The sequence below is a fragment of the Zea mays genome, chromosome 10 (assembly GCF_902167145.1).
Source record: "Zea mays cultivar B73 chromosome 10, Zm-B73-REFERENCE-NAM-5.0, whole genome shotgun sequence".
Taxonomy (NCBI): Eukaryota; Viridiplantae; Streptophyta; class Magnoliopsida; order Poales; family Poaceae; genus Zea; species Zea mays.
Window position 1 is genome coordinate 144,577,742 of NC_050105.1, and position 16,670 is coordinate 144,594,411.

The following is a 16,670-nucleotide window of genomic DNA, read 5'->3' on the forward strand; positions in this document are numbered from 1 at the left end:
ATCTGCCTCTGCAGCTCAGCTAGCCTGGCCATCTTCTCCTTCTTCCTCTGCACCTGTTGATGTAGCATCTCCATGTCCCTGATCTCTTGGTCTAGTTCATCCTCCTGAATCGTCGGGCTGACAGCCTTCCTCTTCTGGTTTCGGGCCTCCCGAAGAGAGACGGTCTCCTGGTTGGGGTCCAGCGGTTGCAGTGCTGCAGCCCCAGTCGCTGAAGCTTTCTTCGGCGCCATAGCGAGGGTCTATAGCTTCCGAAGGTGTTCAAAAAACTCGAAGTGGAAGTGAGTTCACCGGAGGTGGGCGCCAATGTTGGGGACTTGTTCTCAAATGCTAAGAGTTAAGAACAAGGCAACATAAAAAGTGTTAAGTGTTAAAGTCCTTCGTCCTTCGAAGCATTATGTCCCTTCGGGAAATAATGAGTTTCGGACGAAAGTCATAAGAGACATACCTTCGTAAACATAACAAGTAATGACGAAGGATTCATATAAAGCATGAAATATAATATAAGCATCATCATAGAATCATTTCTATTTTATTAACATGGAAAAATAGAAATGATTTCAAATTACAAATGTACCTTCGGTCCTGAGAGAAGATAAAAAGTACAAGCGTGACGCAAAAGCAAATGCCAAGTTCGTGTGAACAGTACGGGGGTACTGTTCATCTATTTATAGACATAGGACGCAGCCTGTGACGAATTACAATTATGCCCTTTACAAAAGTTTACAACATTATCTTAGACCTCTATGGATAAAAAGGTCATTCTATCTTTATGTCGGTTTGCAACGCCGAAGCTCTATAAAAAGGAACCTTCGGCCATTTCCTGGGGACGATTTCAGCCGAAGCTGCTTCTTCACGCAAGACCTTCGGCGCAACGAAGCATGGGCCCAACAAAGAGCCTTATCCAGTAGCCTCTGAAAGGATGGAAAGGTGTGTGCAACCAGTGCATACTGCAAGGGTCCATTAAGTCCTTCAATAAAGTGCTCCTGCTTCCTCTCATCCTCAGCAACTTCCTCCGGAGCATATCTCGACAGCTGAATAAATTTGTCTCTGTACTCGCTGACCGACATGTTGCCTTGCTTTAATGATAGAAACTCCTTCTTCTTGATCTTTATCATACCAGCTGGAATATGGTAGTTCCTGAATTGTGTACTGAACTCTGCCCAAGTAATAGTATCAGCAACATCGTGGGCAGCGGTATAGGAACCCCGCCAGTCAGCAGCAGGACCTGTCAGACGACCTGAGGCATAAAGAACTTTCTCCCGGTCTGTGCATTGGGCAATATTGAGCATCTTCTCAATTGACTTCAACCAATCATCTGCATCAAGGGGATCTGGCGAACTGGCGAAGGTCGGTGGCTTATGACTCATAAACTCCCGGTGCTTATCACGAGGTGGAACTGGTGGTGGTGGTGGAGGCAATGGCACTTGTTGCTGTTGCTGCTGTTGTTGAAGTTGTTGTTGCAGCTGCTGTTGTTGCGCCCTCCTTTCTTGGCGTATCTCCTCTCTCTCCTAGCGCAACTCCTGGCGTATATCTTCTCTTTCCTGACGCATCTCCTGGCGTTCTTGCTGCATCTGGGCACACATATCAGCCATAGTGTCCGCCATTTGCTGCATCACCGCCATCTGAGCAGCAACCAGTGGGTCAACTCCGCCTGGTGGAGGATTAGGAGGATTCATCTCTGCAGGCTGTGGCTGAGGTTGTCTATATATCCTTCGAGTGTGCCGGTTAGGAGGCAAATCAATTCCACCACCCCTCCTGGTATTGACCATCTGAGTTAGATACATATGGTAAGAGAGAGCAGTAGACAAGGCAGTAATTACGATTCATGTTACTTTGGGGGATTTATTAGCTAAGCAGATTGATGTGTTAACCACTAAAGCTAATACCTTATGATGGTACATGCTAAGATGCCCAACTATAATGTTGCAATCAATCAAAGAAGCAAATCAAGCATTTATCATCAGAACAATCAACCAACGTTTTTTTAATAGAGAAAATAGTTTTGGTTTGATCTTAGGCCTCCTATCTCTTAAAAATGTCATAGGGGTAGGGATTCCAAGATTTGAAATCCATCTTGTCTTAGAATAGAGAAGATAAGAATGATCAGAGTAGAACAGTAGAAGGTGAGACAAGATCAAGATAAGTGTAGAAAGAATCAGTGAGGTAAGTGTAGAATGAATCAGAATAAGATAAGTAGGTAAGGGTTTTGTCCATTTCTATCTAGGTTTCGTCCTACAGTCAACATTTCCTTTGATACCACTTCTGTCACACCCGGCTTTAAGGAACAAAGCCGGGTGCATCTCATACATGCGCCAAGAAGACAACATATATAATAACAGAGTGTATAGAGATAAATGTCATAAAACATCAGAGTATTTATTACATAGCGGAAGACTTATTACAAAATAAAGATAAATATAAAACGAACTAAGGATCGTCAGCGCCAATGTCGACTGAGAAACGCCACCTAGATCAAGTCGAATGCCTCAGTGTTAGGCGGCTCCTCTTCGACCACCTGTTCTTCTCCTGTGGGAGGGGGGGGGTGTGAGACAGCAAGAGTGAGCTCACATACGTTCATAGCTTAACAAGTTGTGGGGAATAATGTGGTATGAACTCACCAAAGGTGGGAGTTCATGAAGTGTAAGGCTGATCAATGAAATAAAGGCTGAAGCTGAGCATTGCTTTTATAAGTTGGTCAAAATTTTATTAGCAATTACTAAGTGTAAGTAAATACCAAACCTTAATAATAATAAAGAAAAGTAATAGTAAAATAATCCCAAATGCGATGCAAATGTCAAATTAAATTTAAGTTCCATAATTAATCATGTGAGGGTCCGAGCCGCTCATGACCGTGAGCACGGCTAGTATACTAGTTTTACACTCTATAGAGGTTGCGCATCTTTACCCACAATTCATGTTACCCATCTGCCAAGAGACGGCCAATCCCATACACCTCTACCGAGGAGGCGAGACAGGGTAACACTACGAGGCCTTTACAAAGTTCCACTAGCTTCAGAAATCCCGCTACAGTTTATAGGAAGCTCCAGTGCAGGGTTCTTGCCTGACCGCCATCGCAGCAAAATCAACCAAGGACCTTCCTACACTGACCACTCCCCTACTGCCCTTGCCCCTTTCGGGTAAGGAAGACCTCCACTAGTTTTCCTAGTTAATCAGCCAAGGGCGTCCCATTAAACCCTTGTGGTAGCACTGTTTTCCCGGGTGGTCGCTTCATCTTCCCATTAATTTAATGATCTTAACATGAACAGTAATAATAACAAGATAATAACAGAATAATCATGAGTAGTGTATCTCCATACCCAATCCACATAAAGCAATAACAGGTATTACCCAAAAATATTTCAGGGGTGAACAAGGTATAAAGATAACCAAAACTGGGGTAACCTAAAGGATCCCATCAAAATTAACCTATACAGATCATTAAAATTAATAAGAACATGGCTGGGAAAAGTAAGTGATCAAGGGCACAACTTGCCTTCAATGAGCTCCTGCTCAGCTACCTCTACTTGTTGAACCTCAGAATCCACAGTGGCTTGCTCGTCTACTCGCATCAACACAATACATACATAGTATAGCATAAATTAACATCACATCAAACATGCAAATAAAATACACAGTAAAAATCTACACATTAAAATGAGATCATAGGAACTGGAATCACTAAATTTGGGGTTATAGATTTCAAGTTATGAATTTCCTAAGGTTTAATGTGCTTGAAATAGGATTAAATGATAAATAAATTTTCTTACTGTTTTCATGCCAAAACAGAGGCACTAAATGATAGAGAATAATATTACAAAATTTTAAGAACTGGAATGGTTCAATTTGGAGTTAACATGAATTTTCTATGCAATAAACAAGTTTTAGGAATTCTTTTTATATTAAAAATCAATTTATGTATTTATTTACCTATTTTATTTATTCTCTGGACTGGGCCTCAATTATCAGAAAGTCCAGGGGCCCTGGCGCAAGATTACCGAGACACAGAGAACGGTAGTCTCTGGATGGCGGGTTGATTTGTAATTTTCTCGGGGGCTCTTTAACAAAAAGTACCCGCGAAGGGGTACGGTTAAGTCCTAGCCGTTGGATTAGAGACTGGCGGTACAGAATAGACCGACCCCATCCCCAATCGGTACGCGATCAAGTCCGTTGGATCCCAAATCAACGCACCCGATATAAAACACCAAGGTCTAATCCTATGCGTGCAATCCCCGATCGACGGTCACAACTCCATGTGGCGAAGGGGTACGCACAGTTTTAATCACACCCGTTGATCACTGATCTTACGGTGCCCAACTCCCTTCCCCGCCGTGACACCAGACACCACGGTGTCCGCGGTGGCGCCCTGAATCGCGGCGGCGGCATCATCGGGCCTCTCCTGCTTTTTGATCCTAGGCGCAGAACTCCAATCCGAAGGGCATATACGGAGCGGAGGTGAAGGCAAGAAATGAGGTAGCGTTCTCACCGGTAGTTACGCAGCGCTGAACCCCAACCACGGTGCTATCCGAATTTGCGGCGGAGCACCAACTCCGGCGAGGAATTTCACCCGCGCCGAACGCCCACAGACGCAACGCCTTTGCTCACCACGCCCGCTACAGCTTCCGCGACCACCCGGAGCTTCCACGAGGCGAATGGGGCCGAGGAACGCCGATTTCGAGCAGTGGCTGGATCTTGCGCCGCGCTATGGCTGAGACGGTTGACGGCGAAGGCTTGTGGGGGCGAAAGGCTCAAAGGAGGCGCGCGAGATAGAGGCAGGGGAAGAGCGGATCCTAGGAAGAGCCTTTATGGGCGGCCGGTCGTGAACGGAGAGGATTCTGGAACGCGACCGCCATCCACGGAGTCAGTTGACGGGGTTGGAGACGTAGTCCGCGCGCGTGGGAGGAGCCCCTGGCCAGTGGGCCCAACAGCTCAGTGAAACATCCGAAGCTCAGGTGCGCCGCAGCGTATGACGCGCGGGTCCCGCGCGTAAGTGATACACGCGCGGTGGAGCTGAACGGGCTGCGCGCTGTGAAAGTGTTGACTGGGCCGAAATGAGGGGAGGAGCCCAAACAGAATAGATTTTGCTTTCCCTTTTCTTTTTATCTCCCATTTTCCTTTCTTTGTTTCTAAAGTCCATTTGAATTCGAATTTAGTTTCAAACCTTGTGCAAATTTGTTATCAAATCATATTATGAAATGAAAAATACAAATTTTAGAAATATATTCATATTATTTATATTTTTATATCATTTCTCTTCTTACTTTCAAACCCTAATTTTCAATTTAGGGTTTAATCCAATTTCTAGTCATTTTTATATTATTATTATTTTTATTTAATGCACAAACATGAAACTCCAACAAGATGTAATTTATTTTATTTTAGAATCATTTGTTTGGATTAAATCCTCTTAATTACACGTATGCTCTTTTCATGATGCAAATATGACACATAAAATAAGGATATCACCATATAATCCTTTTATACACTTTTGAGTATTACATTAAAGTCCTTATCCTCAGCAGCATGCCTCCAATCTTTTTCGCCTTTTCTTTCGGGGCTTTTTCTCTGCTGTTCCCAAGGGTTGTGCTGATAGGGTTCTTCTTCCTTCATCTCCTCTTCATCTGTCGGGTCAGCTTCCTGTCTGTGAGCGCTTGATGAGCCTTCTTCCACCCTTCTCCACACATTCTCCCGCGCAGATCTGCGACCAGCACCTCGAGAGGCAACAACCCCCCCCCCCCCCCCCCCCCCCTTCCCGGCTCCTCTAGGTTGCATCTTCACCACCGTGGTGGGCGCGCGGGTTTTTTTTTACCACACTTGCAAAGGATCTTTGCGGTTTCCTCCCTCGTCATATGATCATATCCATGGTTGTTCTTCAGATCTGCCACCGTGTCGCGTCGCATGCGTCCCGGAATTATGACGTGCACTGGCCGAGAGGGATAGAAACAAAAGGGATTTATTAGAAACTGCATGCCCAACGAGAACACAGCGTCAAGCATCACGAAAGCTAATCCGCCGTCCACTGCGCCGTGGGCCCGACGAGACCAACCCGCAAAGACACAGAAACAGAGGCAGCATGACATGACGATCCCGCCTGAAAACGATGGGAGTTTCTTGATTGCGGATGAACGGAGAGATAGGCTTGCAAGGTAATCCAAACCTTAAAGACGTGCGCGACGGTAGCACCTTTTTTTTTTTTTTGCTTTTGGAGTGCATTATCGGCGCACCATTTCCCCACAAGCAAAGCGATGGATGATGATAAATTCATAATAATGTACTGACTATCACGTGCATTATCACGGCCAGTCCTGGCGAATTACTTACTGATCACGCCGCCGGTAGCCCTTCGCGGGCTTACACGTGGGCCCTACATGCACGTACACCGTGAGAGCGAGAATGGAGTGAGGTCACAGGACGGTGAGCCCAGCAACCCCGCTGGCACTGCACGCGGGCCCCACTCACTCGACGCAGCCAGCTCAGCAGCACGTATCCAACTAGGCAACTACGCATACCGCCAGCCGGAGAAGAGCAGGTACATAAACTGATAAACCCTCCCTCGCACGACGAAAACCCCCCAACGAAATAAAAAAGATTCTCTCTTCTTTTACCCTCTCCGCCCGCTTCTCTCTCTTTGATCTCTTTTCTTGCCCGGCTTCTGATCTCTGCTCGCCTGCCGCCTGCAACCGCCGAGGGAGGAGGGGAGGCAAGAAGGATCACGCCGCCGGAGCGTCATCTCTTCCAACCCAAGGTGACCTTGCGTTTCTTCTGATTGGATGGAAAAAACTTCCGTTGTATTGATTGAAACGGCAGATTTTTTTTCCTTCCTAATTTCATTCTCGATGGGTCCGATTGCGTTCGGGGCGTTATTCACTGTCCACCAGTGACCCGCCCTCCGGTTTGGTCCTCAAGTCCTCGCTTCGCTCGCTGCTGCCGCTGCCGCCATTCCGATCGGATTTGGCTCTGCCGCTGGAGGAGTCGCCGTGCCACGTCGCCGGCGTTTGGTTCTCCTCTTCTCCTCCGATGCGTGCTCGTGCAGCGCAGCCGGAAGCTGCTAGGAGGGGATTGCTGTGCCTCTCCTCCTCGTCTGCCTCGCGCCTCCCTCCCTGCCTGCTTCCGTACGTTTCCTTTTCCGGTGTTTCGATCGACCGGCGACCTTCCGTCCGGCGGCGCTGGCAGCGGCAGCAACCACCGGTGGTTGTGTTTACTCTCGTCTCGTCCCGATCGGCTCGCTCGCTCCTCTTTGACTTCGCCGGTGCCATGTCCCCGCTCGTGGCAGGCAGGCAGTGAACGGGACGGAGACGATCGTTGGTGAGCTCGGGCTGTCGTCTATCTCCTTGGCTTTTGCCTTTTTCTCTTGTTTAGTCGCTATGCGTTGCTGTCGGTCTTTGTGTTTGGTGCCTGCAACAATCTTGTGCTTCAAGGGTAAGTGAGCTCAGATCAAACAATCGAATGTTTTCCTTAAACAAAACCTTATCTGGTCGTGCGCACTGCGTGATGCCATCGCGAGCGATCTTTTTCACCGGTAAGTTTGGCGTCAGAAGGAACCACCTAATAGTTCTTTCGGGGAGCATCACAATGTTTTTACTTTATTACACTACGGACACTTTGGATTCTAGCTGTTACCTTCATCTCTGTATCCTTCGTCGTCCAGGCTCTAAAAGAAGCCCGTTTTTGAAGAACGTGTCTACCTTTTTCTGAATGTTCAAAGTAGCATTGAAACATGTTTTGGGTATTATTTTTACGAGATTAATGTTACGAATGGTAAAAGTAGGAAACGTTTTGTTTGAAAAATGTAAATTTCTCGTGAAAGAAGCCCGTTTCGAGTGTTTTGAGCTCTTCCTACACTCGATTTTTTTCCACATCTTTTGCCTCCTCCCGATCCCGACACGCCGCCGCCGCCCACCGTCCCGCCGTGGCGCGGTAGAATCTCGCCGGAGCTCCGACGATACCTTACCGCCCCAATGGCAGCCTCCCTCTTCCCCTTCCCCCACCATTGTCATGGCCGTGCTCGCCCCCGACCTAACCTGGCCCGGCCACCTCCGCCCGCTCTGGCGGCACCGCCGCCTCCGCCTCGCCGCCGTCTCCACCGCCTGGCCTGTTTGTCCCCCCAAAATTTATTCTAAGCCAGCCAGAGATGGAGAAGAAAGGAGAGAGAGTAGAAAATAATCGAGACGTAGCTTTTCTGTTTTTTAATGCCGTTGGACTGGACTGTGTTTCTGCGTTAGATTGTATCGTCACTTGTTTTATCTACGATATGATTCGATTCATGGATTGATCCAATGGTGCTGGTGATTCTTGCTGCAATTTGCAGGGACGGACAGCTAAAGTAGCTGTGGTTGTGGGATATGGAAGCCGAAGTAAGCGCTCCAGCCGATCTTAAGGCGCCTGATAAGACGACGGTAAGATAACATGTCCTTGGTGACGATAATCAGACCATACTATCCACTACTAATGGCCACTTAGGGCTTGTTCGGTTCTACCCCAATACATATGGATTGAAGGGGTTTCAATCCCTAGTAAGTCAAAATCTCTCACAATCCGTATCAATCCTCTTCAATCCGTATGGATTGAAAATAACCGAACAAGCCCTTAGCAACAAGATTGTTGTTATGGGTTTCCTGTTTACGATGCTTGACTGATGCCCCTTGCAATAGCTTTGCTAAGGCCCTGAGATACACACATTTTCAACTACTTAAAACATTTAGCTTCCAGTACCTGTCATACACACATTTCCCTGAGGGACAAAAAACTGCTCTAGCTGAACTTATTTTATGTGGTGTTTGTCATGCTAATGAACTATTGTTGACTAAAATAAATTTCTAGCTCTTAAAAAAATGTTCCAAGTACTTTGTGCTGATCTTCATCTCTCTCATATCCTGGTTATATTTGTTTCTGTGTATACATAGTATGAAAAATCTTACTGTGCTGCGCTGTGAACACTGCAGTGCATTTTAAGGATTGGTTTGTTGGGGTTATATTGGAAAATCAAATGCAGTTTTCAGTTCCTGGTCATAATTATTTGCATCCATTGCATTAATAAGGTTATAGAAAAGGGTAGAGATTACAAAACTACCAGCAATGCTTAATATATTTCCCACACTGTTATTCATCCTTCAGCTCTTGAAGTTTACAAAACCTTTTCTTTTGAAAAATGAAGTTCCAAACAGATCACTGATTTTTATCAATGTTTTTTTTGCAGGTACACGGTGATGACAAAGAAAATATACCGAATGGTAATGCAAATTTGCAAGTGAAGGAAGCCGACAATGATGAAGACGATGGAACAAGATCTGATGGGTTTGAGCTGATAGATGTGAAGCAAAACTTCGATTCAGCAAGAGTGGAGGAAGAGATGGCCGCTCCAAGAAGTACTACAGTCGATACATCTCCTGTTACAGAAGAAAGTGAAACACAAGAAGACAAAACAACAGCACATGAAGAACAATCAGTTGCAACAAACACAAGACATCTAGAGTCCTCAATGTTGAACCAACAAACAGAACAATTGGAAAAGCTGACAATGCGTATTGAGGAGCTTGAATCTGAAAATGACAAACTGGTAAAGGACTTGACAGAAGCAGAAAATAAGCAGAGCCTGCACTACAGTTGTCTACAAGAAGCTCAATGCTCTCTTGCAATGAAAGATAAGGAGCTGGCTGAAGTAACAGAGTCGCTGAAAGATCTGGGTTCTGAGCTTGGAACCTCAAAAAAGAGGATTCAAGAAATTGAAGCTGAATTGGATTCATCAGCAGATAAGCTTTGTAAACTTGAAGAGTTGAAGGATGAAAGAAGCTTGCATGCTGCACAGGAGGCGAAGAGGGCCTCAGAACTTGATAAGATGCTAGAACTGGCACAATCAAACATGAAAGAAATGGAAAAACATATTGGCAGTCTTCAAGAAGAAGTGAAGGGTTATCAAGACAAGGCCGCTGACCATCAGCAAATAGAAGAATCACTGAGAAACACAATCTCAGAACTCAAGGTGGTACAAGAGGCATTGGAGCTGTCAAAGTCACAAGTGGAAAATTTGAAACAGAAGCTTGCCTCACAGGACACTGATTTCAGTAAACTAACTGAAGAGTTGAATCTCCATTGTTCATCTGAAGAATCCCTTAAAGAGAAGTCTCTTAAACTAGAGACTGAACTTACTACTGTACTTGAAGAACTACAAGCAAAGGTTTTGAGTTTGCGAGAAGCCGAGAAATGGAAACAAAACTTGATGAGCAGTTGAAAGATAGACAAACAAGTGAGGCTACACGAGAGAAGCAAAATGAACAGCTACTCATCTTGCAGGGTGGGCTTGACAAATTGAAGGATGAAAATAAAACTCTCCAAGGGTCACTTGTTGATCTTAACTCAAAACTTTCTGAGAAAGATTCAATACTGCATCAGGCTGAAGATGAGCTTTCAAAAGCACAGTTGGTCCTCTTAGAAGCATTGTCACAAAAAGAAGAGTTGGAGCTGAATCTGAACTCTCTCAGTGAGCAGCATGGCAAATCCAAAGCTTTTGGAGAAAATGCAAACCAGAAGATTCTCGATCTTGAAGCACAAATACAGGCAATGCATGCAGCTGAACAGGCACTCAAGTTTGAGCTAAAAGAAGCCGAGGCAAGTGTCCAAGCTGCTGAGAAGAAAGGCTCAGACCTTGAGCAACAACTCAGTGAGATTGAGAATAAATTTGTTAAATCAAGTGAAGAAATAGAGTTGCTGAAAGAGCGTATTCAACAAGAAGCTGCTGTATCAGCAGAAAGAGGAATGCAGCTTCAAGAAACTGTGACCAGTGTAGAGGGATACAAAGAAAAAATTATTGAGCTACAATCCTCCCTAGGTTCCTCAGTGTCTAAAAATCAGCTACTTGAACAAGAAGTCATGGAGCTGACTGATAAATGTTCAGAGCATCAAGAACAAGCGCATTCAGTTCGGCAAAGAAGTCTGGAGCTGGAAGATTTGCTTCACACATCAAAGACTCATGCTGAAGGTGTATACTCACGGACACAGGAGCTGGAGCAGGAGCTGAATAACACATATGAAATGTTCAAGGGGGTTGAAGAAGAACTCGAGCAGTACAGAAGCAAGGCTTCACAGCTCTCTGATGATCTGGAAGCTTATCAGACAAAAGCAGCTAGTCTTGAAGCCGTGGTGGAAGCAGCAAGCGAGAAAGAAAAGGAATTTATGGAGTCATTGAGCCAAATAACTGAAGAAAAGAAGAAAAGTGAAGAGCTAGCTGCAAAATATGACTGAGGTGCACAGTAGAGGTATAGAACTCCAATCCGCAGCTGAATCAAGGAATGCGGAAATTGAAGCTCAATTGCAGGAAGCTCTTGAGGCAGTAGGACAGAAAGAGGCTGAGTCGAGAAACTTGAATGAAAAGCTGGTTGCACTTGAGTCCGAAATTGAAAGTTCGATGCATGTAAATGAAGCGTTGAAACAGGAAATCAATGCTAAGCTGGTAATGGTGGATGAGCTGCAGGAGAAGTGTAGTTTTATAAGTTCTGAGAAAGAAGAAGTTGCAGAGAAGCTGTCTATTCATGAGGAGAAGTTAGAACATTTGACAGAAGAACACTCAAGAGGCTTGGAGCTCCTTTCTGTAGCTGAATCTCGGAATAAAGAAACTGAGAGTCAACTGCGTGAAGTTCTTGAAAAGCTAGCACAAAAAGAAGCTGAAGTTACAGACTTGACAGAGAAGCTGGCTTTGCTCGAAGCTGAGAATGAAAAGATGACTTGTTTGAACGAGGCGTTAAAAGAAGTGGATGCTAAGCTGGTCATGTTTGATGAGCTACAGGAACGGTTTAGTTCTACTCTTGCTGAGAAGGAAGAAGCTGCAGAGAAGCTAGCTGTTCATGAGAGGACAATCTCACAACTGACAGAGGTACACACAAGAACCTTGGAGCTCCATTCTGTAGCTGAATCAAAGAATGAAGAAATTGGAGCTCAGTTCCTTGAGGCTCTTGAAACAATATCACAGAAAGAAGGTGAAGTTAAAGAATCGTGTAAGAAGCTAGATGCCCTTTAAATTGAGTTGGGATATTATAAAGAGCAAGCAACTGAAGCTGCTGCCGCTGAAGAGAATCGTAAGGTTAAATTTGATGAAGCTTCACAGAAGATAAAGATATTGGAGGAACAACTTGCAGAGACACATAGCAAGGTCGAGCATTTCCTTACAGAGAAGGAAAGCTTGGTTCAAGAAACTAGTAGTCTGAATAAGGAGTTTGAGGTACATCAGAACAAGTTGAACGACTTACAACTTGCACTTGCTGCTGCACTAGCAGAAAAGGAGGCGGCATTTGAAGAGATTCATTCACTGTGTAAAACACTCGATGGAATGATCGAGCACAAAGCAGAACTAGAAATACAGGTAGTGCATGTTTGTCAAACTTTCCGCTTAATTGTAGCTTCAATATATGTTCTCGTACCATTACATAGCAGTAGAAAGAAAGTTTATTTTTTGTTTAACTAAGTAGAACAATTTTTAGGTATCTTCTACTATACAAGAGCACGAAGAACTGAAGAGCAAGTACCAAAATACAATGGAAGAGAAGCAGATGTTGAGTGATAAATATGAAACAGCAAAGAAAGAGCTTGAGGATGCAATAGCCAAGTTGGAGGAGGAAATGAATGTAGACAAGTCAGAAAAAGAGTCTCACATCTCAAAGCTGGAGCGACAGATTACATTATCAGAGATAAAATACATGGAGGAGGTTGTCTCCCCTGTCCATATCTCTCCAAACCGCTTTGGATTTGACCTGGGAATGATTTCTCATCTGTATAACATATGTACTATTTCAGATAAAGACTATGCAAGTGGAAACAACTGAAAAGAATGAAGCACTAACAGCCAAGATGCAGGAACACACAGACTTACAACATGAGAAACACGAATTGGAACAACAGTTGCTGGAAGTTAGGAAGGAACTGGATGGTGCTTACCATACCATAGTAAATCAGGTAAAGTGGTGTCACTAAATATATTACCAATATTGTATTGCTCTTATTTTTAAGCCTCATTGCTAAGCAAATAAGGGATTGTCAAATATAGCTTCCTTCTTTTTTAGACAATGGACAAATATAGCCTTCTACTGTTTAGAGACGAAATTTATGTGTATTGGTTTTCCTTCTAGATCTATTTCAGTTGTTGAGAAACAGTAAATTGTTAACTTATCTCAATTTGTTATAATAATGGAAATGAAGGGGCACCTTCTGCATTGTCTCATGCTCAATAGTCCTGACATTGTCTGACTCAGGAGCCAATGGGATTAAATCATTCTGATATTTATCTCTTCAAAATATGTTGGAGCCAGTCTTGACATTTTTTTTCTTTTTCAGGAAGAACAAGCTTCTTTGAGAGAGATAAAGTGGGACACTTTTAGGATTTATTCAGAGGATCGTCTGGAAGCTGAGCAGCAGCGTGCTGAGGAGCTGGAACTACAAGTAGCAGCTCTTAAACAACAGCTCCAAGAAGCTGAGGTCCATTATAAGCAAAAGGTGGCTTTTATTTGAGTTTTTCATTTTGGTCTCTGTGCTAATTCACCAGTTTCCTGTTGGAACTAATATAGCTTGTGGTTATGTACTAAAGATCATTGAGATATGCTTGTAGGTTCTGAGTAAAATAGAAATGTTTTTGTGGCATCTAGATGACATACTAAGGGCATGTTTGGTTCCCTGCCTAACTTGCCACACTTTGCCTAACTTTTCTGCCTAAGGCAAAGTGTGGCGTAGTTAGCCACGAACCAAACAGGCCCTAAAATCTATACATGATGCTTTACTCGGATACTTCAGTATTTCTGGTATCACTGGGATTTTTAAAGTGGGTATTTTTTCTATTGGCAGGAAGAACAAGTTTCTTTAAGGGAGGTTCAATGGGAAGGGGATCAAAATCATTCACTGAATGAGCTGAAATCTCAGCGTCAGTATGCCACGGACTTGGAGAAACAAATCGAAGATCTTACTCAGAAGTTAAGATCAGCCGATGCACACTACAAACAGAAGGTAAACGTCATCCTTGCAGAAATATTTAATAGTGAAAAAACATCACCATATAGATAATCAGCGAATATTAAAATAACATGGATTTTTGCAATTGTCATATTTTTAGGTTCTTGTTAGCACAGGTCCCTGTGTTATTGGAATTTACAATTTGATTAAAATTGCATGGTGCATTTGCTAGTTTGCAGCTGTTTTTCTCGTGCTGAAATTTTCTGGGGTTTTACAGGCCACAGAAGAGAGAGATAAACTTGCCGAGATCACCACAGAGTTCAGCAAGTTGACACATAAAGTAAGCAAGAGTGTCGAATTGGAGAAGAAGGTGCAGGACCTTGAGCAGAAGCTGCAGCTAGCTTATTCCAAGTCTGACGAACAGGTAAGCATAAACATGGCACATGGCTATAAGATCTCATCAGTTACCTCTGTTCTGTTGTTAACATCAACTAACCGTATAATCTCCTTACAGGCAACGGATGTCTTGGAGTCGAGATCCCGTGAGTTTAGCCTGGACTCGTTATCAAGTTTGGTCAAACAGCAGGACAGAACTCAGGCTGCCGACAAGGCCTCGCCGAGCCCGACCCTGCAAGAAGTACAAGAACCTTCTGGCACCATGGCTTTCAAGTTCATCCTGGGAGTCGCCCTGCTGTCCGTACTCGCCGGCGTGTTTCTCGGGAAGCGGTACTAGCGCTCAGTCTGTGGAACTCTGTTGGCGCCCATCATCAGCTCATGGAAAACCCCCGCTGTTAATATTGCTCCCAGCGAAATTCGGTTATCAGTTTGTAGCTGGAAGGGGGGCGTAGCCAGCAGAAGTTTGAGAGGATTGTTGGCCTTGATGGTGATGGTTCGACGACTTTCTGGGAGGAAGTTGGAGACCTTGGAAGCCCTTTTGTTCTCTTGTTGTTGATTTTCGTCTTCATTTTCAGTTTTTGGGTAAAGTGGGGCAAGGAATTTGATTTTTGTTCATTCCTACCCTTTGCGTGCAAAAGGCCAAGTGCACGCAACTGGTTCTGCGGACAGCTAGTTTTCCGTGTACATTTCTTCTCTGTAAAGACCAGGAGTCCATGGACGCAAAACATGAAGCCTCTGCTTGCTGTATATGCTCGTGTGGAGAGTGCATGTTTCGTTACCTGTGCCTTTTGATGTACACCTGAATTGCTTGAACGAGAAATGTCATATTATTATCAGATGGTTTGAAGGACGTGTACACAGTGGTTGGATTCAGATCCTCTAATTTTGCAGCAAGTGTTTGTTGTTTTGGTCTGCAAACTGCAATGCCTGCCTAAGTATGTGTAGTAGCAATCTTCTCTCACACGAAAGCTGGACATAGCAATCTTCTCTCACACGAAAGCTGGACATGAGATATATAGCACATATGCGAGTATAATACTCCCCTGTCCCAAAATAAAATTCGTTTTAGAAAAATAGTAAATTCATACAATAGATAATGTATGTGTTTTATATATGTGTCTAGGTTTTTTATCATCCATTTAAGTATAGACATACAAACCAAGAGTTAAAATGACTACATTTTGAAAACATTGAAAACGGAGGGAGTATAATGAGATCTATAAAGTGAGTAATAGTTGTTATTTGCATTCTCATAACGTTAGACTATCTTGGCACATTGTATGGATAGGGCCGGACAAAATACTCGTGAATTGTGAGCTCACTCGACTCGTGGTCTTCAATTTGACTCGACTCGGCCCGTTTCAATTTTATCATGAGCTTAACTCTCTTTGTTAAGGAGCAGAAGAGGAATGACCTGGTGGAGTACTGGAGTACCTGATGAACAATTGATCAAGTCTGCTGTGTGAGGTTGTAACAGTTTGAGTTAGTCAGTACTTATCGGAGAACTGACGTTATCCGTTTGAGGTTGTAATAATGCACATGTCTGATATGTATTCGCTGTCTGTGTTGTGGACTAGTATATGTTAAATTGCTTTGAAGGCTAGCAGCTGCCTCGGCACGACGTTTCGGCCTCTGAAGGCGAGGAGGCAGCTTTGATCAATGTGGAAGAGCGCCAGTTCATCTCAAACTTTGTGGGCAGGGCATGTCCCCTGTGCGTGATGACCAGGATGCTCCATCTAAGGCAAACTGCGAACCTGAACAATCCGTCGGAGGAAGACGAAGAGCTCGCCATGTCGCTGTAGAATCGTGTTACGGAGAAACATGATTTCTGCGTGCGACTAAAAGGTGAGTCTAGTGTCAGCTGAGCATCGTTACTGCAGTCCAACCTTGCTGTCACTCTGTCAGGCCGATCAAGGGCAGCAACCATGGGTAGCAACAACATTGACATGGGCCAAAGGCTGAGCTCTTTGAAGTGTGAACTACAATCATCTAGATGGGCTCGACCTGAAGCCCACACATAGGATACCAGAATGGGCCGACCCAGTACACGGTTTGCTGGACACTCCGAACCACCTCGGTTGCAAGTTCATCCTGGGACTGGGAGTCGCCGCGCCGTGCTGTCCGACGTTCGACGACTTTCTGGGAGGAAGTTGGAGACCTTGGTTGCTGTTGATTTTTGTCTTCATTTCCAGTTTTTTTGTTTGTTTAAGTGGGGCAAGCAAGGGATTTGATTTTTGTTCATTCCTGCCCTTTGCGTGCAAAAGGCCAAGCGCACGCAGCTGGTTTTGTTACCATGTACAGATTCAACCAATCCAGTACCTTCTGTGATGTACACCTGAATTGCTGGA

General features: G+C 44.3%; 1 pseudogene across 1 annotated transcript; it reads left to right on the forward strand.

Moving 5' to 3' along the window:
- Positions 1-6,522: 6,522 nt before the first annotated feature.
- On the forward strand, positions 6,523-15,172 carry LOC103642050 (myosin pseudogene; annotated as a pseudogene). The gene is made up of 9 exons (NR_160910.1): positions 6,523-6,742; positions 8,306-8,393; positions 9,194-12,349; positions 12,468-12,692; positions 12,781-12,939; positions 13,318-13,476; positions 13,822-13,980; positions 14,204-14,350; positions 14,441-15,172. The product of NR_160910.1 is annotated as a myosin pseudogene (transcript).
- The last annotated feature ends 1,498 nt before the right edge of the window (positions 15,173-16,670 follow it).